The sequence below is a fragment of the Etheostoma spectabile genome, unplaced genomic scaffold (genome assembly GCF_008692095.1).
Source record: "Etheostoma spectabile isolate EspeVRDwgs_2016 unplaced genomic scaffold, UIUC_Espe_1.0 scaffold351, whole genome shotgun sequence".
Classification (NCBI taxonomy): Eukaryota; Metazoa; Chordata; class Actinopteri; order Perciformes; family Percidae; genus Etheostoma; species Etheostoma spectabile.
Window position 1 is genome coordinate 210,759 of NW_022605590.1, and position 8,330 is coordinate 219,088.

At 41.9% G+C, this 8,330-nt stretch overlaps 1 protein-coding gene and 1 long non-coding RNA gene across 2 annotated transcripts in view; one reads left to right on the forward strand and one right to left on the reverse strand.

Moving 5' to 3' along the window:
• Positions 1–4,651, forward strand: part of LOC116686303 (uncharacterized) — a 9,898-nt gene extending 5,247 nt beyond the window's left edge. Inside the window, exon 3 of the long non-coding RNA XR_004331214.1 lies at positions 4,640–4,651. This is a non-coding gene — a long non-coding RNA (uncharacterized LOC116686303). The remainder of the gene's footprint in view (positions 1–4,639) is intronic.
• Positions 1–8,330, reverse strand: part of arhgap5 (Rho GTPase activating protein 5) — an 87,156-nt gene that overhangs the window by 37,769 nt on the left and 41,057 nt on the right.

Below are 8,330 nucleotides of genomic sequence, written 5' to 3' on the forward strand. Positions count from 1 at the left end.
TGCGTTAAAGCAAGTCTATTCTATTCTATTCGATACTATGCTTGTGGTCAATGCAGCTCTTCCGTTAAACCATTGGAGTACACCCCTCGAGAGTATTCTAGACGCCAACTCTTTAAGATTCTCTCAGCCAAATTTCCGGGTTTTTTTGGGCCATCCTATGGTTAAAAACACCACTAATTATTTCAAGGTCTCCCACTAAATAGAACAGCGATTGATAGTTGGCAGCTTGGTAAGGAATTCTGAGTTTGTCTTACGCTGCCAGTCTCACAAAGCTTTAATCTCTGGTTGCTCTGCACATCGACGCTCACGAAAGCAAACGTGGTCATCTTTTCTCTCGCTCTCGTTGATATTCACTCGTCTGCTGCTTTTTTTTGCAGCTCTGCTCACAGAAGTGTTCCTGTGGCGGACATTAGAGAGTATATGAGAAGAGAGAAGAGAGGAAGGAGAAAGAAAAGAAGAAAAAAAAAAAAAAAAGAGTAGAAAAAAAAAAAAAGGAAAAAAAGAAGAAGGGAGAAAAAAAGAAAGAGAAAAAAAGAGGAAGAGAGAAGGAAAAGAAAAAGAGAAAAGAGGGGGAGGAGAGAGGAGGAGGAAGGAGGAAAGGAAGAGAGGGGAAGGGTAGGAAGAGGGGGAGGGGGAGAGGAGAGGTGGGAGGAGGAGGGAAGGGGGAGAGGGGGAGAGAGGGAAGAAGTAGAGGAAGGAGGGGGGGGGAGGAAGAGGGGGAGTGGGGAGAGAGAGGAGAAAAGAAAAATGGGAAAAGGGAGGGGGGTAGGAGGAAATGGGGGGGAGGGGGGAGGAGAAAAGAGGGGGGGGAGGGGAGAAAAAGGAAGGAGAGAGAGAAGAGAGAGAGAGAGCTAGAGAGAGAGCGCAGAGATAGAGAGAGAGAGAGAGAGAGAGAGGCGAGAGAGGGCAACATAAGGGCTTTTCAAGGCAAACTAATGACGATTGGACTACTTAAATACAGCCACAGGACACACTCTCTCCAGCACAAACACACACACACACACACACACACACCACCACACAACACACACACACACACACACCACACACACACACACACACACACACACACACACACACTCTCCCTGGCACACACACACACACACTCTCCCTGACATACACACCTACATACAAACACACCTCCCGACCAACACACACTCAGATACTCTCCCTAACACACACATGCACACTCACTCACTTACAGACACACACACACACTCTCCCTGTCACACACAAACTCTCCCTGAGACACACACGCACACACACACACTCTCCCTGAGAGACACACAAACACATACACGGACACACACGCACACCAGATGACAGCCTTGGAGCCAGGTGGCATCACACTAGCTTCCATCTCACCCTTTTTCCTCTTTCTCTATGCACAGCCTGCCCCCAAGGTACACATGCACGGTTTGCAGCATGCTAGTTCATCTTACCCCCCCCCCCACACACACACACACACACACACAGCCTCCCGAGTCCAAGTAGCCGCCGGCCCGGCTCCAACTGGCCTCGTCTGTCCCCCCTAATACTCTACTGCAGGGACATAACCAAACGCCCTGATCTAATCCTCCCATTGACCCGCACACTTTAAGCAAAGACAGTAGGAAACAGAAAGAGAGACTTTATCCATCATGTACCAGTTAAAGTTGCTTTCATAAAGATGTACGGCCACACCGAGATGTCTAAACAGGGAAACTGTTAGACATCTTATTCTCATTCATTCAGCAAACAACAGAAAAGTTTATTGCAGCCAAACATTTTGTGTAAATATCTAATATTTTAGTTTTACGGTATTGACTGATTGGTATTGATTTATATTGACCCATTGTTGTGTGGAGGGCGTCATTCATTAACACCCAACGAGAGAAACTGATGACCCACAGACGTGTGTTGTATGTGAGTGTGTTGTGTGTGTGTGTGTGTGTGTACAGTATTTGTTTATAAATTGGGAAGGGGGGGGGTCTATATATGTAAGTATGAAGAAGAGAATAGGTGTATGGATGCTGTGTGGATATGGCTTCACAAATGGACATGTGTATGTAGTGTATAATATTACGTGTATATATATATATATATATATAAATATTCTACTCTATCTCTTTCCTTTTATCTAATCTATTTCTGTTACTGGCATGATGGCAACATGTATAACTTGTGTTCCTGTTGAAATCCAATAAAAATATGTTACAATGAAAAGAAGAAAAGAATAATAATCGGTCCATGTGGGGAGAGAGTAGGCACGTGAGTCGAAATAATGCAAAATGTCAGAGCAGATAGATGGCAAACACAGCTAGGGCTGCATGTGACGGAGGCCACTTTTGGAAAAGCTAATTTTTTCGAGTGAGAAAAACCGCAGATTTGTGTAAACAGAAAGCCCAAAAAAAGGAGAGCTGACTTATTAGTTATCCAACTTATTGTGGTCACAGAGTGAAGGTCATGCTTAGGATATTGCTGAAACTGCCCCAAAAAAGGCAATCACAATCAAGTCTCTAAACTACAAAGGCAGCAGCGTGGCCGCTTTCTACTCTCGGGACACACACACACACACACACACACACACACACACACACACACACACACACAGTATGGGAGTTTAGAGAATGAGAAGTGCGCCACAAGCCAATCAATTTTAAACTCTTACTGATTTCTGCTGGAGCCCAAAGAGCCACCGGCAGAGATATGATACATTTATATTTAAATATTTATATATTCATTTATAATAAAGAGAAGATGAGAGAGTGACTGACAGCGAAGGGAAAGGGGAAGAACTCAGCGTATTAAGATTCTCTCTAATCTCCTGTCAGTTGTGTTTTTATTCCCCTTATATCATCCCCAACGCTCTCCGTCCGACCTCCGGGTCCCCCGAGCGACTACACGCTGAAAAACCTACGAATTATTTTTATATAAAAATCTATTTCCACTCCGGTGAAAATCCCTCTATTCCGCTACAAAGTCAGGAGTGGTGATCTGACTTCAAAGCGGGCTAAAAATAGCCAATAATCAGCTTTGTATGAAGCCCGGTTGACATGGCTGGCGAATTTATTCCTCCAGCAGAGCTCAGAGGGAATGTTAAAAAGCTGGAGCTCCCCTGCCTGCTCCTCAGAGCCAGACCAGCAGGGCACCTGCAAGACCTGGTTCTAATGCAAGACCTGGTTCTAATGCAAGACCTGGTTCTATTACGACCCAGTACGCCCAGCGATGACACCTGCCAGTAGATATTTGGGCTGATAGTGAGGCGTATAGAGCTCAACAGATATTAAAAAAACACTAACTTATTAACTTTTTACAGTTATTTTTGGAATTTATGGTCAATAAACCTCATTTATAGGAAATTATACCTAATGTTTGAGTTAGAAAAGCAGAAATTAGGAATTATTGAGACTAATTAAGGAATGATGTTGATGATAATCACAGACTGGATATGTCAACTTTTACTCAACACTATTCCAACAACACTTCCATTTGTTTTACAATGTTATAAAATATAATAAGACCCAAAATTAATGAAAGTAGAGATCTGTACTTGGCAAGAGCGTTGGAATCAATCAGTTATTTTGGGGAATTAAAAAGAACATTGATATAGGACAACATGGGGACAACATGAGGACAACATGAGGACAACTGAAGACCACATGGGACAACTGAGGACACATGAGGCAACAGAGCAACATGAGGACAACATGAGGATAACAATGAGACAACTGAGACAACATGAGGACAACATGAGGACACATGGGACAACATGAGGACAACATGAGACACTGAGGACAACATGAGGATAACATGATACAACATGAGGAACAACATGAGACAACATGAAGACAACATGGGACAAACAGAAAAAAACAAAAGGACAACATGAGGACAACATGAGACCATGAGGACAACATAAGACAACATGAAGACAACATGGGAAAAGGCAACATGAGGACAACATGAGAAACAGAAGACAACTAGAAGACAACATGAGGACAACATGAGGACAACTGAAGACAACAGAAGCAACATATGTTAAGAGTTTAATGGGAGCCGAGGGAATCAGCTACAGATGAAAGGAGCATAAAACTTTGATTCGGCGTAAAATAGAATAAAAAAGTGAAAAATTGTTTTTAAATCTCCATATGCATGACAGATGAGAATTGATTGGACCACTTATTTGAAATCCATCTCAATCTCTTGTCTTTTTTTTTTTTTTTTTTTTTTTTTTAAATAAAATGCCTCAAGCAACTCTAAATTCAAAACAACACTTGTTCTGTCCCGTTGTGATTAACAAGTTTAACGGCGTTATCGGGGGGGGTGGGGGTTTGATTAAGAAATGCAAAGCAGGGGAAATTAAAAACTCAAATGATAAATTCCATAAACGGACGTAAAAAAAAGTTACTTCTCAAAAGCAAAGTTTCAGACTTGTTTTATTCAGTCAAATAACCGACGTCTCCTCTCCATCTATCCGTCTCCGCATTATCCTAAGTGCTGGGGAAGATAACAACCAATGGGACTTCCAAATGCATCAGCATCAAGAAACCATTTAATCATCTCTCTCTCTCTCTCTCTCTCTCTCTCTCTCTCTCGCCAAATACCATTTCATGTCCCTGGGGACGAGGAAACATTTAATAAAACTTCTCTAATCGAGCTCGGCAGCAGGAAGCTGCGTGGCCTCCCTCTCACGCAGATGCAGCCGTCTACTCGTCAACCGAAAGACGACGTTCCTTCTCCGAGACCCGGTCTCACTCTCGGGACTCCAGACCCACGTTCTGAGAGCTTTTATGTGAGCAAAAGCGGACTCTAGGCCTGCACGATTCGGGGGGGGGGAATTTGTCAAAATCAAATTTAATTTCTTTTTTTTTTTTTTTTTTTTAATTAAGAGAATCAAAAGACATTTAAAAAAATTAAAAACAATTAAGAGAATTAAGTCATTAAAAACAAATTAATTTTTTTTTTTTTAATTAAGACAATCCAAAGTCATTTAAAAAATCTTTTTTAAAAATTAAGAGAATCAAAAGTAATTTAAAACAAATTAAAAAATATATATAAATAATAATTAAGAGAATAAAAGTAATTTAAAACAAAAAAAAATTTAAATGCAAAAAAAAAAAATTAAGAGAATCAAAAGTAAAAATTAAAAAAAAAATTGAAAAAAAAGAATCAAAGTCATTTGAAAAAAAAAATCTAAATATAAACAATTACAAAAAATGTTGAGATCACAATTTTACAACGATTAACCGTGCAGGCCTAGTTGACTCCATTGTGCCATTTACGTTCTGGCTTTAGAACCAGGGGGAACCCAAAATGCAGCATCAGGGGCTGATGGGGGTCCCACTGAGGGCTGGATAGCTACATATATTTTACATTTTTTATATGTTATTCACTGGAAATGCTGAATTTCAGCAGGGATTCACTGATGCTAGATTCAAATGTATGCAGCCTGAACTGGTGCAGACTGAGCCCGGGGCCTGTGTGCTTTAGCCATTTTTAAAATACCAAGATGTCAGCAGTTTTAGGTGAACAAAAGAGCATTTGGAAAGAAAACAACTACTGCTTTGCATATACTCCCTTTCACCTATTCTATGAAGCATTTTACCACCACGACAAATGAAGCGAGAGAATAACTATTATCCAGCTGATGAGACGCACAGATTAGGGCTGCACGATTATGGCCAAAATGATAATCGCGATTATTTTGATCAAAATTTCAACGTCCCAGTTAGTGATGCCGTTGAATAGTCTGTCCAACAAGAGGACGCTCTACAGCGTCCCTGTTGGTAACTGATGAGTCTTGTAAGTATTCAAAGGACTGTAATGTGAGTGACCAAACAGAAAGAATACCGGTCAAGCCTAGGTACACATATTTCTTAGGAAACCTGATATGGGCGTGTCCGCTATATGACTTCAGCCTATGAGTCAAAAGGATTGTATTGAAGAAGACTGTGTTTTGTCTGTCGCTCAAGGCCAACCAAGCCTCTGCCTGGTTATCTATCTTGGGTGGCCGTACAGCGCCACGACAGATAGTTTCTGACTTTACATTCCTGCAGGAAAGCAGCAGGCGGTGGATAGCTTTTAGTTGATCAAACACTGTACAAGTCAGCACAACTAGATCTATATTTTCCACAGTGAAAGCTCTAAGATCCAATGTGGAGGAGGCAAAAAGGGGTTCAGAGCTGCAGAGCGTGATAATACTTGAGAGAGAAGTGCAGAGTGGAAAAGAAATGAAAGCTAAGAGAAGGTAAAACATACCATTTTTAAAAAGCAGATGAGGATGAATAGTTAGTGGAGAGAAGGTGACACAAGGTGCTTGCCAAAGCTTCGTACCCAGCACGCAACTCTTCACAGATATCAGACCAGCACTTGTTGCCATCCATCCATCCATCAATCCACCCAACCACCCATAATCCATCCACCCACCCATCCATCTATCGATCATCCAGCCACCCATCCTCTTCATCCATCCATCATTATCCATCCACCCATCCTTACACCCATCCATCCTTACCACATTACACTATCCAGCCCTCCATCCACCCACCACCCACCCAATCCATCTATCTATCAATCCATCATCCACCCCATCCATCCCTCCATCCATCTATTACACCTCCATCCCTCCATCCCTCCATCCCTCCATCCACCATCAATCCATCCATCCATACATTTGTTTTCAACAAAAAAAGAAGCGAGACGATCCACTTTTCAGGGTGATTTAACCACATCCAATAAGAAAAAAATAATGGGGACAACAAGAATCAAGGGACATGTAGAGTAGATAAAAATAGGTGTTAATTTTGAATAATTGCGAGTTAACTAGCGCATTTAATGTGATTAACGCCATTAAATATTTAATTCGTTCGACAGCACCTGTATTAAATCATGAAGTAAACACTGTGCAGGATGCATAATCGTGAATAGCGGAGGATTTGTGTGAGGTAATTTAGGAATGTGGCAGGGAGATTTGCTTAGCTAGACAGTTAAAGGAGCATTTTTACTTTATCGAGGGTAAATTTAGGCAGAAAACTAATTTTTTTTCAGCGTTAAAATGACGAATTATAAAGAGAGTTTCGTAATTTACTTGGGCCATTCAATTCATGTAATCAATATACGTGCGGACTCTTAATTAACTTTGAGTTCCACTGATGCCGGTTGCTGATGCATTATATGCCGGACATTGTAGCGGCGGCAGTAGCATTTAAAACGTCACCACATTACTCCACAAACCAGCTTTAAAAAAAATCATACCACTCCTTTTTTTTTTGAAGCAAATAAAAAAACAGGTGCTAGGGCTGCACAATAATTCGAATTTTAATCGCTGGATCACGATTTGGACTTCACGATCTAAATTGCGCGATCGAGCGATATTTTTATAAAAGCATCATTTCATAAGAAAGCTCCGGCGTTTTGCAAGCCAATTCTCCCGCTCCTAAAGCCGTTGCCTCAGAGCCAGCAGAGAGTTCACTGCACCCCGTGCAGAAGTTTCTAGATGTTAGACAGTCACAGAGGACGATAGCGTGAGGAGGAAAAAAATAAACAGATAGCAGTCGGTTAATACGTCAGGCTCAAGGTTTTACCAGTTTACCAGTAAAAGCACACTTTGGTCCCATGTGTTGTTTTTCAGACAACAGCAGTGGACCCTCCCGGTGCTAGTCGGTGTGCTAAGTTAGCGCTGTTAGCTGTTTTAGATCGTATAGGACGCACAGGTGATAATGTCCTAGCATCCGCGCAATGCTGTTTAAGGATATGGTTTAATTTTAGTTACGTGAACCAGTTAGTCTGTAAAGCGTGCTGTGTTGTGATCTTTTCAGCTCTCTCGTCATACGCTCTCCGCTTACTCTCCGTCGCCACGCCCACACAGCGGCAGCCAGGTCCAAATTCTTGATGTATGTCTACAGTTTTAAATGTCATTAAACAAGCTGATATTGTTAAGTATGAGGGGGCAACACACCTGTATTTGTACCAGGGGTCCGCGGGTAACTATTTTATCGCGGCCCGCGACGGCGAAGAAAAACAGAAGTTATTGAAGCAGCACTTCAGTTGGTTAGAGTAACAGCGTGTGAGACGGAGCTGCTGGACCTGGACCTGGACTGGACTGGACCTGGGCAGAGTGTGACCAGGGCCAGAAAATCATAGTTAATGCAAATGACAGCGCCAGTGACGATACAGCGTTTAATACCACGACGTGTGTCTCCGCCGTCGAACCGTGCTGGACCCGTTCATCATGATCAGCCGTCTCTCTGTTGCGTATGCGTCCATCACACTCCTCTCGCTGTATAAATAGCTATGTGACATAAAATTAGTTTTGGTTAAAAGCAACAAATAATCGTGAGAATAAGCGC